The sequence below is a fragment of the Gorilla gorilla genome, chromosome 7 (genome assembly GCF_029281585.2).
Source record: "Gorilla gorilla gorilla isolate KB3781 chromosome 7, NHGRI_mGorGor1-v2.1_pri, whole genome shotgun sequence".
NCBI classification, from domain to species: domain Eukaryota; kingdom Metazoa; phylum Chordata; class Mammalia; order Primates; family Hominidae; genus Gorilla; species Gorilla gorilla.
The window spans coordinates 142,415,879-142,436,580 of NC_073231.2; the positions used below are offsets into that span (position 1 = coordinate 142,415,879).

General features: G+C 36.1%; 1 long non-coding RNA gene across 2 annotated transcripts in view; it reads left to right on the forward strand.

Moving 5' to 3' along the window:
- Positions 1 to 20,702, forward strand: part of LOC129524409 (uncharacterized) — a 257,743-nt gene that overhangs the window by 68,626 nt on the left and 168,415 nt on the right. Inside the window, exon 1 of one of the 2 annotated variants that reach the window (XR_008668159.2) lies at positions 1,081 to 1,571. The exons of the other annotated variant lie outside the window; for it this stretch is intronic. This is a non-coding gene — a long non-coding RNA (uncharacterized lncRNA). Of the gene's footprint in view, positions 1 to 1,080; positions 1,572 to 20,702 lie in introns of those variants that run through there. 2 annotated transcript variants of the gene reach the window in all.

The window sequence follows — 20,702 nt, forward strand, 5'->3', positions numbered from 1 at the left end:
GCAGCATTCTGCTCCTGTGCTAGAGATTTGTGGAACTTTAAACTTGAGAGAGATGAATTAGGGTATCTGGCAGAAGAAATTTCTAAGCAGCAAAGCATTCAAGATGTGACTTAGGTGCTGTTAAAAGCCTTCAGTTTTATAAGGGAAGCAGAGCATAGAAGTTGAGAAAATTTGTAGCCTCACAATGCGATAGAAAAGAAAATCCCATTTTCTGAGGAGAAATTCAAGTCAGCTGCAGCTCATAAGTGATAAGGAGCCAAATGTTAATCCCCAAGACAATGGAGAAAATATTGCTAGGGTATGTCAGAGGTCTTCATGGCAGCACCTCCCACTATAAGCCTGGAGGCCTAGGAGGGAAAAATGGTTTTGTGGGCTGGGCCCAAGAACCCGCTGCTGTGTGCAGCCTAGAGACTTGGTGCTCTGCATCCCAGCCACTCCAGCTGTGACTAAAAGGGGCCAAAGTCCAGTTCAGGTCATGGCTTCAGAGGGTACAAGACCCAAGCCTTGGCAGCTTCCATGTGGTATTGAGTCTGCAGGTGCAGAGAAGTCAAGAATTGAGGTTTGAAAACCTCCACCTAGATTTCAGAGGATGTATGGAAATACCTTGGTGTTCAGGAATAAGTTTGCTGCAGTGGTGGGGCCCACATGGAGAACCTCTGCTAGGGCTGCACAGAAGGGAAATGTGAGGTTGCAGCTCCCACACAGAGTCCCTACTGAAGCACTGCCTTGTGGAACTGTGAGACAAAGGCCATCATCCTCCAGACCCCAGAATGGTAGATCCACTGACAGCTTGCACCATGTGTCTGGAAAAGTCACAGGCACTCAATGCCAGCCTGTGCAAGCAGCCAGGAGGGAGGCTATACCCTGCAGAGCCACAGGGGTGAAGCTGCCCAAGACCATGGGAACCCACCTCTTGCATCAGCGTGACCCAGATGCGAGACATGGAGTCAAAGGAGATCATTTTGGAGCTTTAAGATTTGACTTCACTGCTGGAGTTTGGACTTGCATGGGACCTGTAGCCCCTTTGTTTTGGTTAATTTCTCCCATTTGGAATGGCTGTGTTTACCTAATTCCTGTACCCCCATTGTATCTGGGAAATAACTAACTTGCTTTTGCTTTTACTGTTTCATTGGCAGAAGGGACTTGCCTTGTCTCAGATGAGATTTTGGACAGAGAACTTTTGAGTTAATGCTGAAATGAGCTAAGACTTTTGGGGACTGTTGGGAAGGCATGATTGGTTTTGGAACGTGAGGACGTGAGATTTGGGAGGAGCCAGAGGCGGAATGATATGGTTTGGCTGTGTCCACACCCAAATCTCATTTTGAATTGCAACTCCCACAGCTACCACATGTCAGGGGAGGAACCCAGTGGGAGGTGATTGAATTATGGGAGCTGATCCTTCCTGCACTGTTCTCATATTGAATGAGTGAGTCTACAAGAGCTGACGGTTTTAAAAAAACAGGAGTGTTCCTGCACAATCTTTCTTTTTGCTTGCTGCCATCCATATAAGACGCGACTTGCTTCTCCTGCATTCCGCCATGATTGTGAGACCTCCCCAGCCACGTGGAACTGTAAGTCCATTAAACCTCTTTCTTTTGTAAATTGCCCAGTCTCCGTGTGTCTTCATCAGCAGTGTGAAAATGGACTAGCACATATCCCTTCTAAATGCAGAGTTGAATCTTTTTTATTGTAGTACTTTAACTTTTTGTCTAGTGGTATTGTTTTATTTGCATATTTCTGAAAACTCTGACTATAGATTATTTTCTTAAATCTGTTCATTTCAAAGCCAGAAATTGTGCCCCAATCAAAATTGGACTTGATGTTTTAAGATTGCTTTTCATCATAGGGATATAGTGTTCTTATTAAATATAATTCTTTATTCTTCCTCATCAATCTTATCAGTAACTTTGAATGTTAATGTACATTTCTCATGTTCCAAAGTAATAAACAGACACATAAAAGTCAGTTGATTTAGACCATTTACATGAACAAATTAAGATTTCTTCTTTATTATAGTACATCTTGATACAGGCCAGTAAGAATGTCTTCTGATGCCTTCTTGTTTAGATTTGTGTCCACAGCACATGAGGGCTTAGAGAGGTTGTATGCCATTTATATAACTTTTGTGGTCAGCTTGCTCAGATGACTGTATCTGCTGGATGTTAGAAAAAAATCTACTCTTTGAACAACAATAACATTAAGTTGAGGGTTTATTGCAATGTCTCAGAAATATGTTAAGACTACCTTATCCTTTTCAATAATGCAGATAAAGGATTGGGATGCCGAAATGAAGTTATTTATTTTTATAAGCTGTCAGCTTTGGCAGTTAATAAAATGTATTTTTTGAATATGAATTCAATTTGGATTCTAATGTGTATTTTCAATTTATAATCATATATATTTCTAATAAAATTTGTCATAAGTAATACAATCACAAAACCTTCAGAGAAATCATATATCAATTATTGGAGTCTGATCAAGGATGTTATCCTTTCTTAGCCTTCCACTACTTAAGATAAAATTGGCATATAGATTAAAAGTAATTGTTATAAATCTATCTACCTATCCATTTATCTATCTATCGATCTACCTATCTACCTACTCACCTACCTACCTATCATCTGTCACCTAACTAATCTTTATATAAATATGCTCCATCTGGCATAGAGTTGAGGCTCTCAACAAATTCAGCTATTCTTCATCTAACCTAGAAATGGTTGATTTTGTGGTGGAGCAGATAAATTGCATAGAAAGCCAACTAGCAGTTATTGAAGTCTGAATTTATCAAATATATTAGCAAGCAAAATCTTTAAAAGTACCTCCTCTGCTCAGATATTCCTTCACTCTCATTTTTCGAATTAACTCCTATTTTTTCATCAAATCTCATAGTTAACATAATCTTTTCTCCATTTTGAGGCACTTGCTGCTCCTTTCTTGGTGTTAATTTGTGCTTCTCTCTTTGTGCTTTCTCATCAGTTTGTATACATAGCACATTACAATGAAATCATCTTTCTTCTATGGTAAGGAATTGACCATCTAAATAGCATGCACTTCCATAATTATATAATTAATTACTTTATATATTTTAGGGAAGTGATATTTGTTTAGAACCACTTGTTTTCAAATCATTTTCCTAGTATTGGAAATAAAAAATAATTCAGAAAAGGGAACTGTCCTCATGAACTTAGAGTGCTTTAGAAAGATGCAATCATATAATCAAGTAGTGATGTTTGAGCTGAGTCTTGGAAGATAAACAGGTACTTGCCTATCTGAGAGAAAAGAAACAAAGTCCTCAAAGAAAGAGCAACAGAAGCAAAAGCATTATGAAGTAAAATATCTGTTCACTCATTTTGCATCCCTAAAATCATGCACAATGCCTATAATGCAGAATACATACAATATTGAAAGTAATCAACGTTTTAATAAATAAATGAAGTCAAAAATGATTGCTATAAAAACACCTGTCAGAGTGTCAAAATTTTAAGACCTCAATACTCAATGCATTGAATAACTTCTACATATTAATTTGAACTAAACTAACTTTATTTAATATATAACATATTATATATGTACATATATATTACATATATGTAATACAGACATATACGTATATATACGTGTATATACATGTATATATATACGTGTATGTGTGTGTGTATATATATACACGTATATATATACACACACACGTGTATATATATACACACACACACACATATATATATATGTATATATATATATATAAATATAAAAATACAGATGGAGTCCTTGTACATTTAGATTCCTGGAAGTAGAGTCTTTACAGTTCAGTCCTAGGCAGTATCAGCCCTACTGGTTGGGGTCCAAATCTGCCTCTCCTTCTCTCATTCTATTTGTTTATCTTAAAAATCTTGCCACCCCATTTACTTGCATAACACATCTTACTTATACTAATAAATATTCTTGGTTATAGAACAGATGATTATTGGAATAGTGGCTAAGTATGTGAGCCCTTGCTTTTGAATTCTGATTCCTTCACTTAGTGAGTGACCAGGATTAAGCTTTCTTATGTATAGAAAAGCAGAGTAGAACCTACTTTATTGGATTCTTAGTAGCACTACATGCAATAGTACATGGAGCACCAGTCCAGGTGACCTTGCTCAATGCCTCATTATCACCCAAAGCCCCTCTAACACCTAGCATACAGTTAATGACTTTCTTCCCTTCCTTGGAAGAAAATAAAGACAAATACTGCGATTTGTGAGTTTTAACTGTTGTTCTTCAGTTAAAACATGATTTTTGTATTATTTTTCTGCTCAGAAAAATACCATTTCACAAATTGTAACCTAATTGTCCTAAGAGTTGTTTTGAAATGGAGGGGGTTTTTGCTGTTGTTTGGGTTGTTTGTTTTAACTCTAGGAGAAAAAAGGTAGGAGCAGGGGAGACAGTTAGATTGGAATGGCTCAAATCTTATACTAATCTTTTTGGTACTATTGTGCTTAGAGTGTAGTTTAATATTTTGAATTCCCTACACCCATGATTCTGACAGGAGCTAGGGGAACAGAAATGTTCTCCAAAAACTATTAGACAGGCTTGTCTTGCTTTTATTATTTTATCAAGAAAAAAGGCCTGAAGCTACTAACTGGAAGTACATTCTGGCCTCTGTAACAGAAACATGCTTTAGGTAAGATTATAGAGGTGATGAGGAGAAGAAGGAGAAGGATACACACAGCTTGTACCTCTAATGTCTTAAGAAAATGAATACTGTGAAGTAAGTAAAAACAAGCACCTCAATCTTTCTGTATTTAGGGCTATTATCCTCTTACTGGTACAGCAACATGTACCACCATTACCCTGTTACACTAGGCCCCTGAAACTACATTTGTGGGTTGGGGTTCCCAAAGAAAATACCAATTTACAACAAAATTTTCTTTCTCTGGCTACTAGACATGTCACTAATTTAGTTGCAGCATGAGTACCTTAACTATAAATCCAGTTGACAAATGTGACCATAACCACACAGGTAGAATTTATGTTTAAAATAGATGTATATGATTTATTGAGGACCTTGTAGGCTATTAGAAAAATACCACAACCCTTCTCTACTATCAGCTGCATGACACACCCCTGAATTGGAAAATGCTGTAGAATTTAATTCTTATTTAGCCAGGTATTTTCTTTTCACCCATCCCCTGCTTTTATTTATTCATTTTTTAATTTGAACCAGGGAAAGTAGGAAGTAGTATCAAACCTTGCCAGAATTTTATCCACTCATGTAGAGTCAGGGCTGTGTTCTCTGTGGAAGCTTTGAGTATGATTCCTTCATTCCAGTGGCCTCCATTTACATAGACTGTCTGTGCTCTACTATTAAATTGCACATGGAACTGTGTCAAGAGCTCCCTCCTCTCTTTATTTATTTATTTTTAAGAGAGTGTCTACTTTGACTTCTATTCCTGGGAACAGAAATAAATTTCCTTATTAGACTATCCTGCAAACTCTTAGATTTACCAGGATTGGACTGAATCTAACAGGTGTCCAATTAAAATCCATTCTTTCCATTTATTTGATCATTCATATAATTACCCAAATATTTACTGAAATTTACTGTGCTAGATTTGTAAACCGATAAGGAAGCAAAATATATGTATGTCTTGCTTTCATGAAACCTACAGTTTTAATCTGATAATTATCAGGTTTACTAAACTTTATAACAGCAAATGATATACTACAACTGAAATAAAATCACAGAGCTAATGGTGTATATTAAGAACTGAATCTTGTCTGCAGGTATAAGAGCCACATCTCTTATAAAATATTTTCCATGCTCATACTGATTCCCTTTCTCTGCAAGGTCTACTCTCCTACTGCTCACACAGTATTAGCTATACTTAAAATATAATATTGCTGGTCACAGTTACTGGCTCAGAGGTGGACACTTCCTGCAAGTTGAACCTGAAAGATTATCTTTCTAGAATTTTTGTACTTCTGATTCACAAGCATGAAGTGTGAGAGTTTGAGCAAAACTAAAATATTTTGGACTTTGTAGCCAAAGGCTGTGTTTTTATGATATTCAAATTTTTTTTTCAAAAGAAGCTGTTGAAAATGTATACATATAAATAAATTTTCTAGTTTTGAAATATTGAAAGTGGCATTTCTTTCTCATGGATATAGATACCTAGTACTCTAGTTGTCACACTGAAGATTACCTGTTGTTTCTGTTTTGTGGGAAAACAGAAATTGCTCATGTGGGCATCTGGCTGGGTTCAAATGTGTTTAACATCATCTTTAGTCATTGACTTTCACCTATCTTTCTAAGTTTTGTGGGTTTTAGTTCAGTTTGGTTGATTTTATTTTGAATTTTAATATTAAAATATCCATCAATAAATAAAGCTTTTTATTCAGTGGCATATAAAATTAAACCTCTGAAAGTGCTTTATATTTATAAAATGAAAATCAAGTTTAGTGGAAATAAAATTGAAGATGTATTTTGAGTCACACAATAAAATTTTAAGGCATAATTATTATTTTTCATAAAATAGCTGATGTTCAGGTATCCTACAAATCTTTCGTGCGTATAATTATCTTTGTAATCTTAGCCTTAAATATGTCTCCCAAAACTAAAATATTTAAATCATTTTATAATTTAGTTCAATATTCATATCTCCAACCTTCTTGGAATTTAAAAACTACTCACATTTTCTCAAAATATATTTATACCCATAAACATTGTTGTAAATTAATTTTTTATTAGTATTTACATTGTAATTTCCAAGCACATATGCTACAATCATCTCAGTAAAATTAACAATGATAAAATTAGCTAAAGGGCAGATAAAGAAAGGTGTTGGGAAATACTATTTTGATCTAAAATTCTAAGTTCCCTAATTTGCACAATGAAGATGTGTGTGTGTGTGTATGTGTAATAGTCAGGATAAGTTATTCTCAATTTTCACATTTCTGCTGGGCTTAGTGGATTATATAATGTGATAATAGGCCAGTAATTTCCAGCTTTCTTTTTGTAGCAGTACCGTCTTTATTGAAAAAAAAAATTATATTAAGATATAGTATCAAAATGCATAAGAGTGTCTTTAATTTGGCTTGGCAGGGTTGGTGTCTGTAAGCCTTGTTCTCTTGACTCTTATTAAACTGAACCTTTGCGTGACAGCTAATTGTCTGTAGAGCCATTTTAGTAAAACCATTACTGGGAATATAATATTCTTTGGAGCTTGGCTGTCTGATAATTAGGGTCTAGTGCTTGTCTTCAGCTTTCTCTAAACTTCCAATGGCAAAGAGAAGAGTCTACTTGTATGCTATAAATGAGACTCTATGGCTTTTACACACAGCTCACAGCCTCTCCTTATTTATTCATTTTTTCCTAGAGTATGCATCACGTCTCTCAACAGCCACCCAATTCTACTTCCCTGGCTAGTATTTCCCTCATATTTCTCATGTGGCTAAAATACTGCATCAGATAGGACATTTGCTTCCACAGATATTATGTCCTATTTCACTACAAGTGAAAGTTTGAGCAATTAGACCACAGCCTAAGGCAGTGACCCGCTGTGCTCCAGCAACCACACTGATGGAGTTCTCATTGCTGGCCAGGTGATGAGTGATCCATCTACAATACACCGTTTTCTTGCCTGCTTGTGGACTCCAGCACTAACTTTCCCTGGCTTTGCTCTTTCGAGGGCAGAATTAATCTTGTAGTATATTTATTAGGTAGCATCCTTGGAATCAACACCAGCAAAAGGAAGAAGAAGAAATTGGGTTTGGGTAGAGGGAGAAGTTGAGCTTTTAGTCTACCAACAGCCTCAGCCAACTCCACAGGCAGCTCTGGAGAAAAGCTGACTCTTCACTGTTGTTTAGAATTGGTTTGAAATATGCAAGTCTTTAAACTTCATCACAATTAGCCATTAGCTCTGTGAGTTGTTCACAAAAAGCGGAGACCATGTGTGTAGTAGTTATCTGCAGCTGAAGCCATCTCTTAAAGTAGCTGGTACATGTAGTCTGTTGCTATAACTAATTCTTTTTCGAAGGGGAATTTAGGGGGGAACATAATTATGCTGACCACTTCGTGGTTGATCCATAACTATGCGCACTGGTGAACAATATATAGACCCAAATTCTAAAATACTTTATGGGACTTTGTCAGGCAGGCAAGGCTACACCATAGTAATAGCCACTCCCAGAGTCAGAACGTTAGAGCAGAAATATTTTACTTTCCACTGATGCAACTTCTCCATCATGAGTCACCCAAGGTTTTTACTTACTATATTTGCTCAGGAAATTTGGTTAACAAATTTAGCTAAGCCACTGTCTAGAATGTCACTGTTTGTCAAACCAAAGAGAAATGGAGTTCTAAAGCTTCTCAAACCAGAAACCAAATTCTCTGTCCAGGTATTCCCAAATGTCACTTCTATTCACCATTATTAGTCAAGTCTACTCCCACAGAGTCGGAAAATGAAATCCTACTGTGTTCAAAAGAGAGCAGCTAGTGGTTGAGTGAGCAGCTTAATGACTGCCACTGAAACTTACCTCATCAAATCTCCACCTGCGCCTCTAACTTCATTCTTCTACCTTCATTCTTGCAAACTTTGGGAACTTCAGACATATTGAGATTTTCTGAATTTTTCATTCTCTCTCATTCTGAAATACATTTACTTGTGCTCTTTCCCTTGCTTTTGTCGAGAAATGAATTTTGAATGGGTGAAAAGGATTACACTGTCATCAATTATAATTTTGTTGTTGTTTTTTCCTCCATTAGTAATGTCATTTTAACTCTAAGGTGAGTAGTCATATGCCAAAATATGATCTCAGTCAAGCAAGAATATACACCTTCCTCATTCCTAAAACTCAGTTTCTTCTTCCTAGAATATGCATATCCCATATGGCCTATGTCCAACTTGCCTTTCCTTTTTATTTCCTGCAGAGCACCCTTTAATAGTGCCACCTTTTAACTCAAAGCAATTATTTTGTGTGCCATTCATTAAGGAGTTATTAAATACTAAGCAAACAGGAGAAGTTTTAGAATGTTTTCATGTATTTCTATTTGCACGTATTTCATTGAGGTTTTACAGGTGTGAATTACTTTATAATTACCTCTTCTGCTAATTCAGAGAGAAATCGAGAAGATGAACTTGTTATATGGGAGAAACATTATTAGAAGAAGCCAAGATTTTTGAAGTTCTTGTACAGGCTCAATCTTAATTAGTCTTCCTTGATAATATCATCTAGCTTCAATTTCCTCATCTTTTTTCTGCATAACGTAGGTTTCACTAGAAAATCTCTAAGGAATTGCCCACAATTAAAATGAAGTGATTCAGAAACTAGATTAACCATTCTCTGAGACAAAAGATTTGAATAGAAAAAAAATTCACTTGTTAAATATTATCATTGTTTAGCTTTCAATTCACTAAAGTCTTTGAAAAAAACACCACTCTATTTTCTGGTGTGAAAGGGTTGTGGGGAACTGGGGAAGATATAATGTTGAATTTACAAATTGGGGAAAAGTAAGCATGTGTTTCAAAACTTGGAAATAAATCATCTTTTTAATTACCGTGGGACAATGGCCATCAGGGAAAGTCCAGATACTGAAATTAGACCCTCTACCAGGATAAGGAGCAGGGGAAACTGTGAGTCTCACAGTTATAGCCACTGGGATAAATGATAGCTGTGGTAGACAGCAACTTCAGAGTGACATCTAGAATTCATACAGAATCACATGCAAATGAACACACATATATTCTAGCATTTTCAACCCCTCTATTATCATGACTTCACTGCATTTTGCTTTAGTAAATAAACCTTATGACTCAATAAATGTCTATTAACCACTAAAGAGATAATAAGGATATCTGATTTGATGTTAATGCCATGAATGGGTGTTGAATTTTAACAGATTCCTTGTGTTTCTTTTGAGAGGATCAAATGATTTTTCTCCTTTATTTTGTTAATGTAGTTCCTTGATTCCCTAGTGGAAACCAACGATAATTATTGGAATAAACACAACTTGTTTGTGGCTTACGAATATTTTTTGTATCTCTGAATTTGGCTTGTTAGTATTTTGTTAAAGAATATTTCATTTATATTTATGAAAGAGTTGGGCCTGTAAGTTTCCTTCTGTAATATTCTTGTCATATTTTTGTACCAGGGTTATAATAGCATCATAAAATGAATTTGATATGTTCAACTTTTCCAAAAGAGCTTATTTAAGGCTAAACTTAATTCTTCCCTAAGTTTTTGGAAGTATTTACTATGGCAGCATCCTGGATGGAGTGATACTGTTTAGAGATAGAATGGTTAAGCTTTAAAGTTGTTAGTACATATGACTTTTTAGGTATTGTGGAAGTTCTTTTGTCAGTTTTATATTAAATTACACAGAGATTTTTGTATTTATTTAAAATTTCAAATTATTGACATACAATTATTTTAACAGTATTTTAATATATATAAGATCTGACTGACGTATCTTTTTACGTTCTGGATATTGATGTTGTTTTTCTTTTGGTTATATTGCCAGAATACAGCCAACTTACCTGTCTTTTCAATGAAGAAATTTTGAGTTGGTTGATTGTCTCTCTGAATATTTGTTTTCTGTTTCATTCATTTCTGTTCTTATCTTTATTATGTCCTTCTACTTTTCTCCTTTTGGGATCATATACTAATATTTGCTATTTTATTAAGATGACAATTTAGATCATGAATTTCGGCCTTTCTCTTTTTTTCCTTCTATTACAGCCATTTAAGCAACTACATTTCTCTTTAAGAAGAAATATAAAATTATATTTTATTTTCATTTACATTTATATTCATAATACATGTATATTCATAAATGTCAAATTATATTTTATCACACAGATTTAAAAATGTCATTTTAATTTTTATTAACTAAGAGCATTTTCTTTTTTTTTTTTTTTTTAAGAGATGGAGTCTCGCTCTGTCCCCCATGCTGGAGTACAATGGCACAATCACAGCTCACTATAGCCTTAACCTCCTGGGCTCAAGCAATCCTCTGGTCACAGCCTACTGAGGTGCTAGGACTATAGGCAAATGCCACTACACCTGACTAATTATATTTTATATATTTTTTTTGTAGAGACATGGTCTCTCTATGTTGCCTGAGCTGGTCTCAATGTCCTGGCCTTAAGTGATCCTCATGCTTCAGACTCTCAAATTGTTGAGATTACAGGCTTAAGCCAGTCCAGAAACTCTTCTAATATTTGTTTGGTATCTTCATTAATTAATAAGAAAATTATAGAAGAAATGATTAAATAAAAAACATGGGAGTTCATCTAGTTATTTTTTGTCACTTATTTCCAGTTTAAATATACTGTATGCAGAGAATATGTCCTAATTCTTTGTCACTTAAATGTACTGAAACTTGCTTTATGACCCAGCATTTGCACAATATTGGAAAGTATTATATTCAGTTCACTTTAAAATAAAAGTGTGCTCTTATTGCTTGTCTTATTGTTATAACAAAATACTTTAGAATTGGTAATTTATCAATAATAGAATTTTATTGTTCACAGTTTTGGAGTGTGGGACATTCAAAATCAAGGTGGCAGCGAATTCCGTATCTGGTGGGGAATTCACTCTCTGCTTCATAAGTGGTGCCTTCTTGCCTCATCCTCACATGATGGAAGGGCAAATAAGCACCCTCAGGCCTCTTTTATGAGGGCACTAATCTCATTCACAAAGGCAACACCCTCATGGCTTAATCACTTCCCAGAAGCTTCTACTTTCTCATGCTGTCACGTTGGATATTAGGTTTCAACATATGAACTTTGGGGAACAAAAACATATTTTAATGTTTATCAAAATAGCATTTTAAAATATTTTTAGTACTTAAAAGTGCTATTTTAATAGCAGACCATAGCATTTTTTAAATTTTTAAAATTTGATTTTTACATTTACATATAACAACTGTACCTATTTATGGGGTAATATTATGAAGTTTCGATATATGAAATATGTAGTAATCAGATCATAGTAATTAGCACATCTCAATAGCATCATCTCAAACATCTATTGTTTCTTTGTGTTGGGAACATTCAATATCTTTGTTCTAGCTCTATGAAACTATATAACATATGATTGTTAAATATAGCCATCCTGCAGTACAATGGAACACTAGAACTTATTAGCTGTAATTTGGATCCTTGAACAAATCTCTCCTTGTCCTCTTCTTGCCCTTGCCCTTTCCAGTGTCTAGTATCCTCTGTTCTACTGATCTTTAATTGAATGTTAGATCTTTTTAATTAAAAAGTAAACCAGTAATTTATTTCTCTTTTGTTATTTTTTTATTCTTTTTTAAATTATACTTTAATGTTCTAGGGTACATGTGCACAACGTGCAGGTTTGTTACATATGTATATACATGTGCCATGTTGGTGTGCTGCACCCATTAACTCGTCATTTACATTAGGTATATCTCCTAATGCTATCCCTCCTCCCTCCCCCCACCCCATGACAGGCCCTGGTGTGTGATGTTCCCCTTCCTGTGTCCAAGTGTTCTCACTGTTCAGTTCCCACCTATGAGTGAGAACACGTGGTGTTTGGTTTTTTGTCCTTGTGATAGTTTGCTGAGAATGATGGCTTCCAGCTTCATCCATGTCCCTACAAAGGACATGACCTCATCCTTTTTTATGGCTGCGTAGTATTCCATGGTGTACATGTGCCATATTTTCTTAATCCAGTCTATCACTGATGGACATTTGGGTTGGTTCCAAGTCTTTGCTATTGTGAATAGTGCCGCAATAAACATACGTGTGCATGTGTCTTTATAGCAGCATGATTTATAATCCTTTGGGTATATACCCAGTAATGGGATGGCTGGGTCAAATGGTATTTCTAGTTCTAGATCCTTGAGGAATCTCCACACTGTCTTCCACAATGGTTGAACTACTTTACAGTCCCACCAACTATGTAAAAGTGTTCCTGTTTCTCCACATTCTCTCCAACATCTGTTGTTTCCTGACTTTTTAATGATCGCCATTCTAACTGGTATGAGATGGTATCTCATTGTGGTTTTGATTTGCATTTCTCTGATGGCCAGTGATGATGAGCATTTTTTCATGTGTGTGTTGGCTGCATAAATGTCTTCTTTTGAGAAGTGTCTGTTCATATCCTTTGCCCACTTTTTGATGGGTTGAATTTATTTCTCTTGATAGTGTTTTGATTTTCCTCCAGAGGAAAAAAAAAAACTTGCTATACTTCTAGAAGCTAGATTTGATAAACAAATTACCTAATATAGTCGAAAATAGAGCTTGTTTAAAATTTTAAATTTTCATGAATGTTTTTATTCTTTGTGAGTTCTGGTCTGATTCAGTATATTCTTATTGAAGACCTAGTGTGTTCGCCAATTTTCCTCTTCTACAATAGGCCACAAGTCCATTCTTCCACTAGCCCTGTTAGATTGCTGAGTCTGTGCTAAGTTCCTTGGACTCTTGGTTCTCATTATGTTCAACCTATCACTTCCTACCAATGAACTTTTCATTGGCAGGTGCCTCAATGAGAAGAGTAACACAATGTCAGCTCATCCATCTCGAATGTTTTCTTTTTGTAATTTTGGATACTTGAATTCTAGCAAGCTTGAAATAAATGTATAAAAATACATCATCAATTATTCGAATTGAATAGAAAGTAAGTGATGATAGTCTAGTCTGACATAATGAAAAGCTGAAGTTCAAAATGTCACTGTTATTTCATGCATTGACGTAGCATAAAATACAGCTTAAGATAAAATGTAAAACACAGCAAATAGTAGATAATAAATAAAAAAGAAAGGAATGAATATTGTCACACACACATACATGCAAAGAAATGGAATCATTTCAGCAAAGTATATAGGAAATATAAATATGTGCTAATAAGCTAACTGAAGCTACTGACTTGTTGGGCTCTGCATCTTCGAAGAGGAAGAAGGAGAGACAAGACCTTGCATTTGAGGAGTAACTATGACTGAAACTCTGCATGGATCATTGGGGAAGAGAGTTGAGAAAAACTATAGATGATTGCCTGCTTAAACCTGCCTATCTGCTAAGGCAAGGGGGTGAAATAACAGAGAAGCTCATACACTCTTGCTCACATGACTGTGACTAAGCCAAATGGTTTCAGTGAAGCCATTATAAAACCAAGTAGTATACTGAAGACCTGGGAGGTAGAAGAACCATAACAAAATATTTGATACAGAAAATTGAGCCAGAAATAGGAAAGAAAAAAATCATACACCCACTCAAAATATGTTTGCAAATGGAGAGTAAATAAGAAGAGTAGGAGATAAATGCAAAAGGAAATAAGTTATTCAGAAAGGAATTCATGTAATTGGTGATAAAAAATGATTTTAAGGTAAATATGCTTAGAATCTCAAAGAGGTTAAATAATACATATGATTCACCAAACAAAAAAGAAAATATAAAACAGGCAGATAGTAATTAAGAGTTGAAAGACTTAAGCAACAATCAAACAGAAATCCTGAAAATGAAATACAGAATCATTGACATTGAACACTCAAAACCTAGAAGAATAAAACCCTGACAGGATATACTATACTATTCATGGATATATTCTAATCTATTACAAGAAAGTTTAATGAATAATAAATACTTAACATATATTTTCCTGCTTGAAAAATTATATATTCAATAATATTTGCATTAATAAATGAAATATTTTTAAAGAATTAAACTCATAAAGTAAAGATAATGGATGAAAATCTGAGCAGAAGATGCACATCTTCTAGAGCTTTTCTAGTATTACTGTGGATCTCTTATCTTGAGAGAAAGCTTAGATGAGTAGGATAAACCACAGCCTTCATCTTGGGGCCACAATTGATATTCACCCTCTCTCCTTCAGCATTGATTGCAAATATCCTTTGCCCTAAATTATCATTTCTACTGACCTTGGTGATTTACCGCATGATGTGAACCAAACTCTCATTCCTGAAGTATCTGAGCTCCTGAAAACCATACTCAAGTTAGGGGCGTTGTGCATATCTATTTATTGACTTTACATAAAGGAGAACTGAGCAACATCCAAGCAAATGACTTAGCTGGCAAATATGCCTCTCCCTGTTTCTAGAGTATAACAGCAGTCCTATCTTCTCATGCTAACTATGGTCCATTATTCATGTCAAAATCAGATTCTACTTTTTTTGCCTATTGGTACCTGGACACTAGAATTCCCAGAAGCACATGCAGCAGCTGTGCTTGTAGCTAAATGGAACTTTTGATGGGGCCCTGACAAGAGGGTTCTCCGTTTGAGGATTATAAACCTTAACCCTAAAGATTCCAGAGTTACGGAGATGGAAAAGACAAAGTCTCCCAATAGGTCGCTGGAAATCATGGTAAATAAATGCACATGTGCATTCATGCCTTTGTTCCCAGACCCGTACTTTCTTCCTTCTGAGGAGACAGTGCTGAACAGAGTTTATATTTCAGTGCATAAGCTTCATCCTTAACTGACTCTAAGCTGAAGCTTTGGCTGAACTTTCAGCAGGTTGTCCCAATACCGTTTGGCTAGTTGTCTTTGCTTGGGATAGTGTGTGACACAACTAGTAGGTGCCAAGGACTCATTCCCAAACTTCTTTCACTGTGGAGTGGATCCCTCATCTGACAATACTTTGCATGACATCCCATGCCTGAGCGTCAAGCACTCTATACACTCCCGGATAACAATACTTGGCTGTGGCACCTTAGGAAGAAAAAAATAAACCATGCCTGGAATAGGCTTCTGCTCTTGTGAGGATAAAACACTGGTCCTCTCAGAAAGAAAGAGACGCAATGGAATCAAACTGTCACCAAGTGGTTAATTGGTCACCTTAAGAATTTGTGCCATATTGAGAGCTCACCTTGGTTCCTGTTGCTGGCAGTGTGGACATTCAGACTTGACTGCTGCTAGAGCAGGCTTGTTCACTGGAGTCTATGCTGTCTGGCTTGTGGATTGCCTCCATCTTCTCTATGTTCTGCTGTGTTGTCCGCTCAGTTCATGTGCATATCAAGCCAGTTCAGTGGTGGTTGATGATGAAAGCTAGCTAACAGGAACTGGCTGAGTCGTTTGTCTAGCTGTTTATGTAATGCTTCTTCTATGGCCAATGCTTTCTTATGGACAGTCACATGTAATGCAAAGCTCTTCATACTTCAAGTCCACATTCATACATCCAGGCATGTGCTTCAACCTTGAATCTCATTGTCTCACTTGTCCACTATTTCTATTGTTAAGCATTCCATTTCTTCCAGAGCACAGTAGCCAGCCTGGAGTTTCCCCAAAGGCATATAATTGTTTTATGCAATGCATGGTAGAGTGAATGGATGCAGCGGGAAGTTGAAGTCCCTGGACAAGTGGAAAACAAAATTTCCACGAATAAACTGTGCATAAATTTGTTGCACAACCCATTAATCATCTCCATACAAAACTTGCTAATCCATAGCAGGTTCCAATTACCTTTACAATGAGTTAGTCATGGATTATCTTAGAAACTATCACTAAAGTAGTCTGAGGAGGTGAAGTTATTTTTGTTATAATCTCAATAGGAGAGATAAACAGTGTTTCTAAATTCAGTGACCATTTAAAAGGTTTTAATTTGGTGAATCTATTTTGAAGAAATACTTCTGTAAAACTCCAATGATGTGAGATATTTTGTTTGTTTTTAAACCCTTATTTGCAGAATTTTTTGAAAACTAGAATTTTTATGGAACATTAAAATAAAAAAATTTGAATAATTTTTTTTTTTTTTTGAGAGAGAGTCTCACTCCGTCACTCAGGCTGGAGTGCGGTGGTATGATCCTACCTCACTGCAGCCTCAAACTCCTGTACTCAAACAATCCTCCCACTTCAGCCTCCAAGTAGCTAGGACTCCAGGTGCATGCCACCATGCCAGGCTAATTTTTGTATTTGTTGTAGAGACATGAGACATGGTCTCACTATGTTGACCAGGCTTCTCGTGAACTCAATGAAAATATTTTTATTAAAAATAAGTCAGTTTTAGACAGATACACAATTTATTGAGAATAACAGATTATATATAGGATGTGTGTGTGTGTAATGACATGTTAACTTTTTTTAGTGAAATAAGTTTAGAATTCTTATTCATCATGTGAAGAAAGCAAAATGACTTATTTATGTCTGGCAATCTTTCTTTTCCCTTTAACGTTCTTTTTACCAGTATTCCTCTTTTAGCTTTTCTTAGCAAACATCTCAACATTTTCCTTTTACAGATGGGAAACATAGAGATAATAAAGTAAAGTGACTTTCCAATGATGTGGAGCTGGTGGAAACAAGATCTGCTCCTATCTAGCCTGCTGTTTAACCCACAACCCAATTTGTCCCTGTCCTTTTTTCTACCACCATATTTTCTTATCTGCTTAGTCCCTCCAGTTGATAACTAACGTGAAGTCTTTTATTCCCCAGATTTCTGTGAATTTATTCTTACTTTTTCTTACTCCACCTTTTCTCCATTCTTACACAAGTATCTTCTATTTTCTGCTCCTTCTGGTTTCATGTGCTATTCCATTTCACTTCCTTTAACTTGCTTTTATTTCTAGCCCCCTTCATTTTCTCTCTTGTCTTTCCTCTCTCCCAACCTACTGTCTTTCTGATGGCAGTAACACACTGCATTTATACACAAAGCCATTTCCTTGATGTGCTCGGAACACTGTATGTCTATTACCTTATTAATCCCCCTATCATTTCTGTAAGGCCCATTCATTACCGCTTGTTGACAAACGGGAACGAGAGACCCAGGAAGATTAATTGAGCTACTCAAGGATAAACAGCGAATCAGTGCCAGAACCATAAACAAAACCTAGTCTCACTGACTTCCCTCATATCAACTCCTCTCCTGTTTCTCCTTTTCTTTCCAAATCTTGCCTCATTAAGTAGTATTAACTCATCCCTGAAGTGCTTTGAGGCAATCTGCCACAACTGAATGGAGGACCAGGATGGTGCTTTTGTTTTGTCTCTGATCCTGGTTGTGTGAATTTTGCCTTGTCTATCAAAGTTGTTGAGCCTCATTTTCCCCACGTATGTCATGGAAATAAGTGGCTCGTCCTAGGACAGTGTTTTTCAATGTATGATACTCAGATGGTTTTATTATGAACAGGAGATGATTTCAGGTGGTACAGGGAGAGAGTATTAAGTAAATCATGACAGTATCCTCAACATTCATTTCTTTTCAATTATCCTGATAATACCAAAGAAAAAGATTTATGTTATGTTGCTATAGCACTTGCTAATTACATATTTAACAAAGGGCGATTCAGCACCTCTGGTAGTCACAATGTCTTGCAGTAGTTTAAATTAAATTATTTATTTGTACAATTACCTTCTATTAATAGTGAATAAAACAGATTTTTTTGTCAGTCAAGTTAGTGAAACAAAGCTCCATTTTAATATAGATTTCTATAAGTTTCCAAAATGATCAATGGAAACAGAAATAAGTATCAAATAATGATATGGGTGGTATAAAGATAAGAAAAAAAATATCCTGTGGGTGAAATTGATATGTCCAAATTTTGGGAAGAAGAGACTAGAGGACAGACACATTCCCCTTTCTACAACATTGATCTGACCCAGGAGTGCTTGATGCCATTATTGTCCTCAGTTCTTTCATCCTTTCCTTTGCCATGTGACATTGCAGTGCCTCCAACTGGGATATATATTCTCCTCCTATTGATTTTAGGCTTGTCTGAGAGACTTACTTTCATGAATGAAATGTTCACCAGCATGGTCTGCGTTAATCTTCTTGGTCTTCAGCCTTTCTACCATGAGAAGAAGATAAGCCACGTTGCTGCTGGCCCCAGAAAGATGAGGCCTTATGGTGCAGTTCTGACCCTGCACCAAATTAGAGCCTGGACCTTAACCTCACAGGCCCAGCCCAGGAAAGACTCACTGAGAGCAGCTCAATCGCTGTCACATGGGTGGGCCCAAGACACTTTCTTGGCCAAAAAGAGCTCAAGGGAAAAACAGACAACGCAAAATTAAAAGAAACAAGAAAAACATGTTGCTCCTTTTTTATCTCTGCCCTCCTTCTCCGGCAGGCAAGCAGTTCCTGATGTCACTTGTCAATCTAAAGGCCTGTAATCCCAGCTAGCACATTTGTTTGTTTAACATGCTTCTGCAAGACACTATTTTCTCACCACTGCCCTGGTGTTTTCCTGTCAAGCATTAATGAAGGCCCAGCGTAGGCCACCTGGGGAGATAAATATCTAGCAGAAGTAAGTGGAACCCAGTTGGCCCCCATCCAATTTGGGAACGTGACACTAAACCCTGGAAGCCTGGCAGCTTCCAAAAGCCTTCATATGTCCCTTCCAATCTGCCTGCCTACAGAGTCTCACTCCATTACAAACAGCATATTAGATTCAAGGAGACAGCTCTGTATCCCAGCTCTGTATCCCAGCTCTGTGCCTGGTAGGTTTTGTGATCGCAGGTAAGTCACTTAAACATTTTAGGGCTTAGTATCTTTATTTGAAAAGGTGGATAATTCTGTCAAAGTGTTTGTTGATTAAACAAGCTAATAGTTATAAAGCAATTTGCAATATGCATGGGGTCACGCGTGTCTGTGTGAAAAGACCACCAAACAGGCTTTGTGTGAGCAGTAAAGTTTTTTAATCACCTGGGTGCAGGCAGGCTGAGTTTGAAAAGAGAGTCAGGGAAGGGAGATAGGGGTGGGGCCGTTTTATAGGATTTGGGTAGGTAGTGGAAAATTACAGTCAAAGGGGTTGTTCTCTGGCAGGCAGGGGAGGGGGTCACAAGGTGCTCAGTGGGGGAGCTTCTGAGCCAGGAGAAAGAATTTCACAAGGTAATGTCATCAGTTAAGGCAGGAACTGGCCGTTTTCACTTCTTTTGTCATTCTTCAGTTGCTTCAGGCCATCTGGATGTATATGTGCAGGCTTGGGCTCAGAGGCCTGACACATGGCTCATAGTTAGAACCCAAAACTTGATAGTCATAATGATTATTTATTTAACCTCATCGCCTACAGTCCTGAAAATGTGCCCTAAATTCAATCACACTGAGCAGCTTTCTTAACACACTGGGACAAACCGTAAGTTTAACATATTTATAATTCTAATTTAGATTACTGTTTTTTAAATCTATTTGTCTCATTAAGTTTTCTTTTGATAGAAATTGTTTTTATTTGGTTCCCGAGCTTTCTACATATGCAATCATATCAACTGCAAAGGGATATATGTTTGTTTCCCCTTTCACAATATTTCATGTTTTGTTTTTTATCTCATTGTATTGGTTAGATACTTCAAGATAATGTTGAATAATAGTGTTGATGATACACATTTCTCTGATTTTTTCAGTAATCAAAGGCTTCAACATATTACTATTTACTCTTGCTTGCTTTTACTTCTTGTAAATAATTATTGCACTTAGATACATATCTTGCATTCTTACCACTTACATAATTCATAAGGATTTTCAATTTGAGGTGAATTATTCATATTTAAATATGTTTTCCTTTTGTTGTGTTGAACAATTATTTTACTTTACTGTTAGATATGATTTGATAATATCCTATTATTAATTTTTTGTATCCAAGGTCATAAATAAAATTTTTCTGCTGGCCTACTCTTATTTCTATCATTCAACAAATGTTCATTCAATATATATGAATTGGTAGATGTATTCCAAAAAATTGGGAATTTAAAGGAATACAGAACATACATTGTCTCTGCTATTATGGAGCTTACAATGTAAAAGATACAATTAAAAT